This window comes from Trachymyrmex septentrionalis, unplaced genomic scaffold (genome assembly GCF_001594115.1).
Source record: "Trachymyrmex septentrionalis isolate Tsep2-gDNA-1 unplaced genomic scaffold, Tsep1.0 scaffold366, whole genome shotgun sequence".
Classification (NCBI taxonomy): domain Eukaryota; kingdom Metazoa; phylum Arthropoda; class Insecta; order Hymenoptera; family Formicidae; genus Trachymyrmex; species Trachymyrmex septentrionalis.
In genome coordinates, this window is record NW_017305532.1 from 58,677 (window position 1) to 69,890 (window position 11,214).

An 11,214-nucleotide genomic window follows, 5' to 3' on the forward strand; every position below is an offset into this window, starting at 1 on the left:
ATGTCCCATTTTAATTGTTGCATTAAATTATCTCGAAACAATACGGAAAATAATATTTCAGATAAAAGAAAAAAAAAATGTCCCGATTTCAATCGGGACATTCTTTTTAAAATTTTTTTGAACATATTATTTGTTACATATTATTTGTTGTTTCTTTTTTAGGTGCAAACACCTAAAAAATATTAGGTTGACAATTTAAGAATGTATGTAATGTAGATGTACAGTACTTACAAAGAAAATTGAATTTTTGGACGTATGTTTAATATTTACATTTCAAACAAATAAAATATATACATTTAAAAGTTGTGTGAATAAGATAATATTTTTGTTTAATAACATATTTTTATAGGATATTTATTTTAATTGTTATTATTTTCAATAATTGTTATTGTTAAATGTTAAAATTTTTTTAATGATAAAAAATTTACATTTTTTTTTATAAGTGCTTTAAATATTTACATAACATAAAATAATTTACGCAAAGTTTCATTGCAATTTACTGATTACTTACAAAGATATAGAACAAATAAGTATTTTGTTTATTTACTGGAAATTAGTTCATGCATTGCAATGTAACTCTACATATATGATCCTAAATACATAATGTACTTATATTAAAACATTGAGATATTTATCATTTATTCTATTATATAATATACAATGCATTTCCATATATTTTTATTAGAACACAGATTTAAAAAATACTACTATTTATTAAAATATCTTATGATCCAGACAGTAAACCGTCACCTTTGTCGCATTATTTTTAAACGTGATTTAAAATAATTTATAATTTTTTCAAAATTTCGTTATTTTGAAAGTAAATGTACTAAATGTCCTTAATTCTCTGCTTCAACATTTATTCGATTATAACACTCATTCGAATTAAAATTTTTTTCCACCGTATAGTTTTAAGGGGATTGTAAATAAATATTCATATTGTAAGTAAATATTCATAAATAGCACTTACGTACAGACGATTTATATGTCATTGATATATCATTATATACTACTACATCAATATCTCACGTACATATAGATACACGTAAATTTTTATATAATAATAATGTTCTAATTGGACGCCTAAGTTCAATTTTAAGAACACATTGCTTTTTCACGTGCAAACTACTAGTCTGTGGACTACTATTTCATAAGTACACATTGTACAGTTTTTATATGAAGTAAATGTTGTTACGACGTAACAGCTCTGGAACATCATATTGGACTAGGAAATGATAAAAAAAATCTCAATTTCGAAACTTTTTGTCGTTCTCAATATTAAGACTCTACTTTGCACATGTATTAATACTTATTCTTTAATCCTGGAGAACGATTTTCGAATAAGGTAACAAAGACAGAGGTAACTGTAATACAAAAATTATGTGTTTTGGTAATACAAATGACACACACGCGCGCGCGTGCGCACACATTTTAGGATTCACTTCTTTCTTAAGGGACCACTTCTTTCTTCACTTCTTTCTTGCCCCTGCTTAGAGCGAAACACCTTTCTAAATTATGAACGCGTGATCATGTTTATTGATACTCTGCAAAATTCGTTGAATAATTTGTTGAAATTATCGATTTTATTTTTTTTTATTTTACCATATTTTAACTTAGTTATTTTTTCTTTATATTATTTTCGTTTTGAAAGCAGAGTGTTTGTGTCTTTTAAGATAAAGAATTTGTATTGTAATGCAATTAATAGATATTTTAAAGGAGAAAATATATATTTTAGAACAGAGAATTCGTCTGTTTTACTCCATTTGGAAAAAAAAAACAAAACGTTAAACATACGTTTATATTATCAATTTTATTTAATAATAGCTTCTTAAAAAAGGACAAGCGATGAATAAAAAGCTTGTAGAAGGTCAATTATAGGATCATGACTTTGACAATACCTGTCATGTTTATTGAAATTGGCGAAAGGTTGCGCATTATCTCAACAGAGGAAGGCCCATAAGGGGCCCCCTCCAAATTTTGTCCAAACTTACGAAAATCTATATTTTGAAGTCAATTACATTCAATTTGAGTGATTCCAGCTTAAACGAAGCGATAGAATTGCCATATTTATTAAGAAATCAATATTTTGATTGTCGTATTGAAAAATAATTTGAATTATTCTGGAATGGGACAGTTTTCTCAATTCTTTATACATTTGATGACGGCGCTTTTTTAAAATTATTATAAACAAACTTTTTAGAAAGTTATATAAGAAAATTATGTCTCTTAATTTTGTCTTACAAAATCAATATTTTTCTTAACCCATTCACGCTTTAATTATTAAAACAAAAAAACCTGCCATGATAGAACCGTTCTCCATCATGATAATCCGATTACTATATATGTTATAATCATATATAAACAAGTGGAAGAGCGCCGAGATCAAGGAAGATTTGAGGCTAGTTCATTCAACCACAACTTTCCGACCAAGCTCGATGTATACGTCAGACTCTGTAAAGCCCGATTACGTGATAAAACACAAATAATGTTTGTAAGAATGAACAGTCGGTTTATTTATACCTTCAAAATTGATAGATCCTTATGATATTTCATGTTGACATCCTTTAATATTAATTGTCCTTGGGATGACCATGTAGGTGGCGGTGAATTCCGAGGTAATAGGTTCCTCTTTAGGAAGGTTCGTGTACTGAAAAATTCTTTCCACGGAGGTCGTCAGTGACATCGAATCGCTAAACTATTTTATGGTATATTGTAGACAAATAATTACGATATGACTGCGATATTGCTAGACCTGCTTTCTTGCCAACTATACTGTAATTTAAAGAACAAAGAGAACTTGCAATAGTTTGAAGATTGAGAAAAAGAATCACATGCAGAAATAAGAATTGAAATTAAAAGCTTGTTTATTTCTACTAATTAATTTTTCTAAGTTGTAGCCTTTTGCATCTTTATGAAATTCTTAGAAAAAAAATTTAACTCTCATTAACTAAAAATCTATTATTTATATAATTACGATAGATATAATTTATCAGTCTCATTCATTGATATTAGAGAGAAGCAAATGCAGGCCAAGAACAGGAACATTATTAAATCAACGACAGCAAAGACTGTCACGCTTGTTAAAAAGAGATACCACGTGCCGCTGTGACGATCTTGCAACTCATCAAATCATTTTCGCATTAATTTCTCGATTTCAATGTCGCTGCTTCTGATTGTCGGCAAACCATTCAGAGTAGCATTTACGTACAAGAATATGGGATTCTTCACTAAAAACAAAAAACATTTTCAAAAAAACTTTTAAAAAATTTGTTAATGTAATGGGGAATGTAAAAACTTAAAAATATGAATTCTTTGACAGGAATTCACGAATTTAGACATCCAAAATGTAATATATGCCGCACTTTTATCTAATAACGTGTTACTTGCTCTAATATACTTACACCTTCGAGACGTTTGAGCTCTTGACCAATCTTCATATAAGATTTCGTAAAAAAACCAAGATGACTAGTATGGCTATCAATATCAGCATTTACTAATTAATTATCTCCTCCATGATCATTATACCCCACATACTACGCAAAACCCCTGGATCGCCTCCAACATCAATTTGGGCAGCCATTCATCCATGATGCCCATATCCCTCAAAAATCTGTTTAAAATTTACCCTGGAATATAAAAATCGTTAACTCTTTGCAATAACCGAGAAAAGAAATTACAAGTCCAGGAAGCGATAATTTATTAGAGATAAAATGTTTGTATACTTGTTAAACAAATTAAACAGAGTCGTGGCTTATTTCAAGCTTATAATTAGAATGGTTTTTAATTAATACAATTGGCATGAGTTACATAAATTTATATAATATTCTAAAACAAAATTTATTAATTTTAATCGATAATGTGTATTTTTAATGTATCATGAATATGTGCAAAAAAAATCTACATTATTGTTACGTTTATTTTTTTATGGATAGCTATAGCGATCATTACAACTTAATAATATCACACTCGACAAAAATATACTAGTTTTCTGTATTCGGAATTAACATTTTGAAAACTCTCAAAAAAATTCTAATATTATAATATTTTTAAATATTCTTATATTTTAAATTTATAAAGATTTATATATACATATAAAAGAAATATTTTAATTTCTTCACATTTTTTAAGTTTTCTTTGGAAATTATAAAATGAATTTTGTAAATTCTATTTCAGAATTTACATTTATCTATAAAGAAATTTAGAAAAGTTACAAACTTTTTCAACATTTCTAAAAAGTCTCAAATTTAAAAATTAAAAAGTCTTTTTAAAAAATTTTAAAATTATACAAAAATTATGAAATATTCTAAAAATTACCTAAAAAATATTTGTAAAAATTGTCATAAAATAATTTTTATGAAGTCTCTGTACAGTAATTAAGACGACTATCGGATTGCGTAACTATTATTTACCAGAAGGATTGTTATGTAAGAAGGACATGCGCGCCTGCAGCAGTTTGAAGAACATGATGTTGTGAAGGTTACTACTCGTGTTCATAGAAACCTTCATGTAAAGAAAGCTACGAAACAACGTAGTAGTGATGCAGGCGATGATGCAGAATGTGTAAATGTGTATGGCATCCATAATGCTCAGCAGGCCGTCCGGGTTCAATATGAAGATCAAGGAAACTATTTTTGTACATGTTCGCGAATTGTTTTACGTCACTAGTATTTTCAATACGCCTAACATTCTCCAAGGTAGTCCAGTATGATAGCTAGTAATCATTCCCGGTAGTGGCGATCTAACTGATGATGAAGATTATCAGCAGTATGGATAGCGTGAAATTATTGTCATCGTTATGCAGATATTTCGTGTACACTCTGCCGGCTACTCGACCTTGTGCCGACATCTCGGCTTCCGGGCTGTTCTTCACATAATCCGAATCATCAGTGTCCGAGTGCTGCACGATGGCAAAATAATCTTATTACTTGAATTTATCTCTCATAATAGATGTAATCTGATGAAGTTATTATAATTCAATTTGAATTATTTAAAAATAAAGAAAATAACGTTAAGAAAATATGTGTAAATATTGGAAAACTATTTAACTTTTTTAAATCTGTAATTTAAAAATTTCTTCCGCGCTTTATTAATTGATAATAATTAGTGAAAGTATATTAGATCTTTTATACGCAAAAATACAGATATTTTTTATAATTATATATATGTATTTTTATTTTTATTTATGTCCTTTTTTCTATTTTTATTTTACATTTTTATTTTTTGTGCTATCTATTTTTATTAAATAAATCTAATGTAAAATATATTTTACAATTTATTTCTGAAAATTAATTCAATTTAAATGAGTGTATATTGTATAGTAGTTCAACATCTTAAGACGCTTCGTATTTCAAGTTAAAATATATTTTTTTCAATTTCTATATGTTTTTATTATAAGTAACGAGTGATCACCTTACAGCGATGGAACTTGTAGTCGATAATCTTGATATTTGTCTCGTTATTGTTATTTTCTTAGACATTTCCGAAACTCTTCTCATATCCTCTTCCTTTCTCTGCGCTTGGTTCAAATTGTCCAACATCCCAAAGAAATCTTTAATTAATTGTACTAATTCGTTATAATTTCCTTGCAATTTTACGAAACCCTTAGAAAACAAAAAATCAGGATATTTAATTTAAAAAATATTCAACCTTTATTTTTTAATTAATTATATGTAAATTACATATAAATTAAATGTTTAAAAGTTTCTTGCCATTATTTATTAAAAAAATCTTATTATTCATTAATTTTCATTATAAAATAATCTAATTTTTATGTGTTATTAATAAAATTATGTCATCATAACGATAACAAAAACTTTTTTAATATTCATTCAGCAATAAATTAAATTTGCTTTTATCATTATTATATCTCAGTTATTTACTTTTAATTTAATAAATTTAATAGCTAAATTTTTTAAATTAAAAATTTTTTAATTTAAGAGATAACTTTTTAGAGATAACTAAAAAATATTCTGTGTTACTCACTCGATCCAGTACGACGATGTGATCCGCCCTTTGAAGGAATTGCAATTGATGTGTGACAAGTATCCTCGTCTTGCCGTGAAGATATTCGGTGATGTACTTTCCATAGAGATGCCTAGCAACGAGTATCCACCGCGCTCAAGGGATTTAAATTCACCGTAAATTAGAAAATAATATGATAACATATATCTCCAATCGATTGAATGACACTATTGATTTACCCAGTAGTATTAGCCCTTGCGGAAAGTACAACGCGACGACGAGTTGAAGTATATTAAAGTATGTCGACATTTCATAGGTCACATCGACAGTTAAATTATTTCCCAATAATTAAGACGAACGTTATCAGGATGAAGTAGACGGTCAATCGTTCAGTGAAGACTATGATGGCCAAATACGGCGCGCAGTACGAAGAGAATTTAATTTGATTGATCTCTAATTTTCTGGTTACTGACACAATCTGGCTGAACGGTTTCTCCTAGGCGTACATCTTCACCACCTAAACCAAGAATTACCATTTCATAAATTTGTTTCATAAAATTTTTTTGTAAATGATACTTGGACCTTAATATTATTCATATTATTATATTTATCCTATATATTGTTTAATAATAAAATAACTAATCAACTTTTCGGGGATACCTGTATCCCAGCTATGAGTTTGCTCATTAGTTGTACTCTTCCGTCAGTGGCGCAATCATGGTTCTGAGTTTGAGATTCAAGAAGCTCAAAGTCTCTTGTCCTGGGAGGACAATGATCAACAATGTCCCGATGCCAACCAAACACGAAATACCGACTTTTTGCAACATCATTGTCCCTATGATCGTGGTCTGCGAATAAAAATAAAACTGGTCAGCTTTAACAAACAATTATTTAAGAGCAACTTCGAAATAAGTGAAAAAAAGAAATCCTACGTCTTTATAGTCTAAATTAAATCACGAGTTGTAAAATGTATACAATTAGCTTATATACATATAATCAATATAATAGGTTTTCTACAAATTATACTATACTTATTAAAAAATTTATACTTATCAATAATCTATCGAAGAGGTTAATAAATTTAAGTTAGAAGTTTAAATTTAAGACTTTTGTTCAAGAGTGTGATTGAAATTTTCTGTGCAATGTATACTGTTACTGTGGAATGTATACAAATACTTTCGAGATAAAGAATTACCATAAAAGGCATGATCCATATGTAATTCAGGTACATTGTTAATTGATCGAAGCGAATGACATCGTTGCTGAGAAGATTCATGATCTGTCCGGTACCGGTTTGGTTCATGGCTGCTGTGTTCAACCGTAATAACTATAACAGTGTTAAAAATAATTCTAAATTAAGTAATAGATGTTTTCACTTTTTTTTGCTCCATCCATACATCCATCGATACATACAAGCACAACATGAATTTTCCTTTGATTGATTTTTACAAAAAAGATATACAAAATCCCTATAAAAATTGTAATAAAACTGAATAAAGCAGCTTAATATAAATTAGAATCATTCATCTTGTAATCTACCATTTGTAACATCTCTGATTGTGAGACACATACATTCCCATATATGCTTATTCTCTTTTTGTATGTTATTATTAATAGTGGTATTTGTATAAGTACGTTTCTATGATTTTGTAATATTTCATAAGAATATAAAGTTTTTCATTATTAAATTATAAAACAATTATTTAATTATAAAATTATAAAAAAGTTTTCTACTTGTTATTGTAACAAATAAAAATTACAATTTTTTACTTAACTAGATTTTTGTCTATTTATAGTCTCCCGGTAAAAAAATTTCTTTTTTCATATGTAATTACATTTCATATATAAAAACAACACTATACAAAATTATGTAAACATTTACATAATTATGTATAATTTATTATAAAATGAAATGTGTTAACATATTCCGTATACATATATAAATCTTCGGAATATATATTATAATATTTCAAAAAGTATTTGAATATTGAACAAAGTTATTGTTCTAGAATTTCATGCAGAATGACTCTTGCAGAATCTAACGCGTTCAAAATATAAAATAACAAGTCAAATAACAATAAAACTAATTTAATTTTTTTATTTCTGTAATCACTTGAAGCATTCAGAGCAAAATTTGTAATATATATTTTTTTAACATTTAATTTTTTACTTAAAAATTATAATTATTAATAATCTACAAATTGATACTATTATACTTTATGATGCATAATTGTGTTGTTCTTTTTGTAAATGTGTAATTGCAGATAAAATGTTGTGTGGTCAATTATTCACAAATAATTTCCTTTAAAGTTTGGAGGCCTGTTCTAATTTAAAAATTTTTAAGTTTCAATTTTTGTAGCAAAATCGAAACATTTGTTTTTGTAATATTTATGTTATAATATGCAATGTTGTTTGCATTTGTAATATTAATTTCAAAAATATGACAAATGAATATTTGGCCATTTTTCTCAATATAGATATGACCTTCAATGTTTACAAATAACATGTTTGCTGGTACAATATTCATCACGGAATAACGTGTCTTTTGAGTGATCTTATCTCTCTTAAAACATAGCAGCCCGATAAAAAAATTTTTATACATAATTATGGCATAAACGGTTGTACACAATTTATAACCGTTCTAAATAAACTACTTATAAATTAGTCATGTATAACCGTTTATGTATAATTATGTGCAGAAATTTTTTTACCGAGCTGCTATATTTAAAAAGACATAAGATCACTCGAAAGACACGTCATTCAGCGATGAATATTACCAGCCAACGTGTTATTTATAGTCGTTGAAGATCATGAAGTAATGATACATACATTCGTCATTTTAAAATTGATATTGCAGTTACAAACAATATTCCATATTACAATATAAATATTGCAAAAACAAATGTCTGGAAATTGTTATAGAAATTGAAACTTAAAAAAGTTTAGATTAGAACAGATTGAAGTTTAAAGACGAGAAATTACTTGCGAATAATTGATCACATTTTACCATGCAATTTACAAAACAAATAAAAAAATAGTGTTATTACGTACTATAAAAAGTATGATATAAATTTGTAGATCATTAATAATACTTCAGTATAAAAATTAAATATTTAATATATATATATGTATGTACGTATATATTATTAATTTTGCTCCAAGCAATTAAAAAAATAAAAAAATTCAAGTCATCTTTATGGTGATTTGTTATTTTATATTCTGAGTGTGCTAGATTCCACATTATTATTAATGAAATTCTAGAACAATAATTTTGTTCAACATTTAAATGCTATCTGAAATATTTAATAATAAATATTCCGAAAATCTTTTGCGATAAAAATAATGTTGTTGGTAGAATTTGCATACTTTGTCAAGATTTTGTGTAAATGGGGATAAAATGAGCAAAAAATAAATTTTTTGTCATTTTTAACATTTCTTATAGTAAACAATATTAAGTAAAATGAGCTGATAAGTGTTTCAACACAAATAAAGAAGAAGAAAATTTTTTTCAATCAAAGTGGATTTTGGTGTTCAATATTCATATAATATATACAAGTGACTATACAAATATAATTTAGAAACTAATAAAGAAACTAAAAAATAAAAAATTGTTAAATTTAAACATATAATAAATTGTTTAGTATAAAAATAATTCTTGAAATATCACTATTCTCAGGTTGGGATCATCTCGAGCTGTCGGTATCCAAGACACTTTTGTACCTTATGAAAAGTTACAATGACGCATGTATTTTAATATTATTAAATATTTATATATTTTCGTAACCCCTATTCCACAAGAAAATTATTCTACCCATTTATTTTTACATAAAAGGTGATTTTTAGTAATGTGTTATAATATATTTTTTTACACGCGAATTTTAATATTAAAGACTCAATAAAAATGATAACCGTAATTAACATCCTGCCAAATAATCTATATAACTATTATAATAAGTCGTCTAGAAAATTTGGAATTCATACCCTCCTGTAAACACTATTGAAATTTGACGGATAGTATAACTTTTCTTTGTGGATATATCTTATGAATTACGGAATCAGTATACATTAAATTCACTTTCCATCATAAAGATTACTTTTTTTTGTGTTGGATGCTAACCAGCGTATCACAAAGCAAATTTGTCAAATTTTATCATATAAATTTTAATAAATTTTAAAATTGCAAGTTAACAATTAAAAGTAAATACAGTTTATTTATTGTTAATATTTCATTCCGTTTATCAATATTACAGTAATGATTGGTTTAATAAAAATTTGTGTTATCATATATGTGTTTTCAACGCTTTCATATAATTTCGCATTTTTATTTTTTTGATTACATTACTACGAAATAATATCATTTTTATTGTATTTTGAAAGGCATTTATAATTGAATCTTGTTAAATATATCAGAATTAGTCGTTAATTGGATAAATTTTTCTTTTTAACTTCCCGTAGAATATCTTATTGATCAAACATGTCTTTTTCTTAATTATTAAGACATTTCGTTTTATGCATAATGTATTATTTCTTCGATGTTGTTCATCGAATGTAAACAAGGATAAATGATGGATGATTTTTAGCTTCTTCAAAGTACCATATCATTTGTATTAATATTTGTGCTTTGTATACTATGTTTAGTTTGCGTGATATATATCGTAGCATAGTTGTAAATGAACGTGCCTGTAAATAAATTGTGATTGTTATAATTAATCAAACCGTGAGACATATACAAGAGACATAGGTACACGAGAAGTATATAAGCAAAATATATTTTTAACGTAGAATTCGATATAAGCGAGTATTATAACTTGCAGTTCACAATGTGTGATTATTTCACATAATTGAAATTAATTATTCTTGTACATATGTACACATATATATAAGGTATCTCGTTTTAACTGCTGCATCAAATTATTTAGGAACAATACAGAAAAGTGTATTTCAAATAAAAGTGAAACGATTTCGAGGAGGACATATTTTTTTTAATACGTTTTGAACATATTTTTGTTACATTGTTTTTTTTTTTAGGTGAAGAGGCATCAAGATATTAAGTGTACAATTTAAAAATGTATTAGACGCACAATCTCAGCAAAGAAATTTCAATTTGGAAGTATGTTTAATATTTCCTACTTTTTCAAATAAAATATATACATATGAAAGTTGTGTGAATAAGATAATATTTTTTTTAATAACACATTTTTGTAGTTTATTTATTTTAATTGTTATTATTTTTATTATTAAAGATTAAAATTT

General features: G+C 26.5%; 1 pseudogene; it reads right to left on the minus strand.

Moving 5' to 3' along the window:
* The window catches only part of LOC108750364, a 22,416-nt pseudogene that overhangs the window by 10,043 nt on the left and 1,159 nt on the right, over window positions 1-11,214 (minus strand).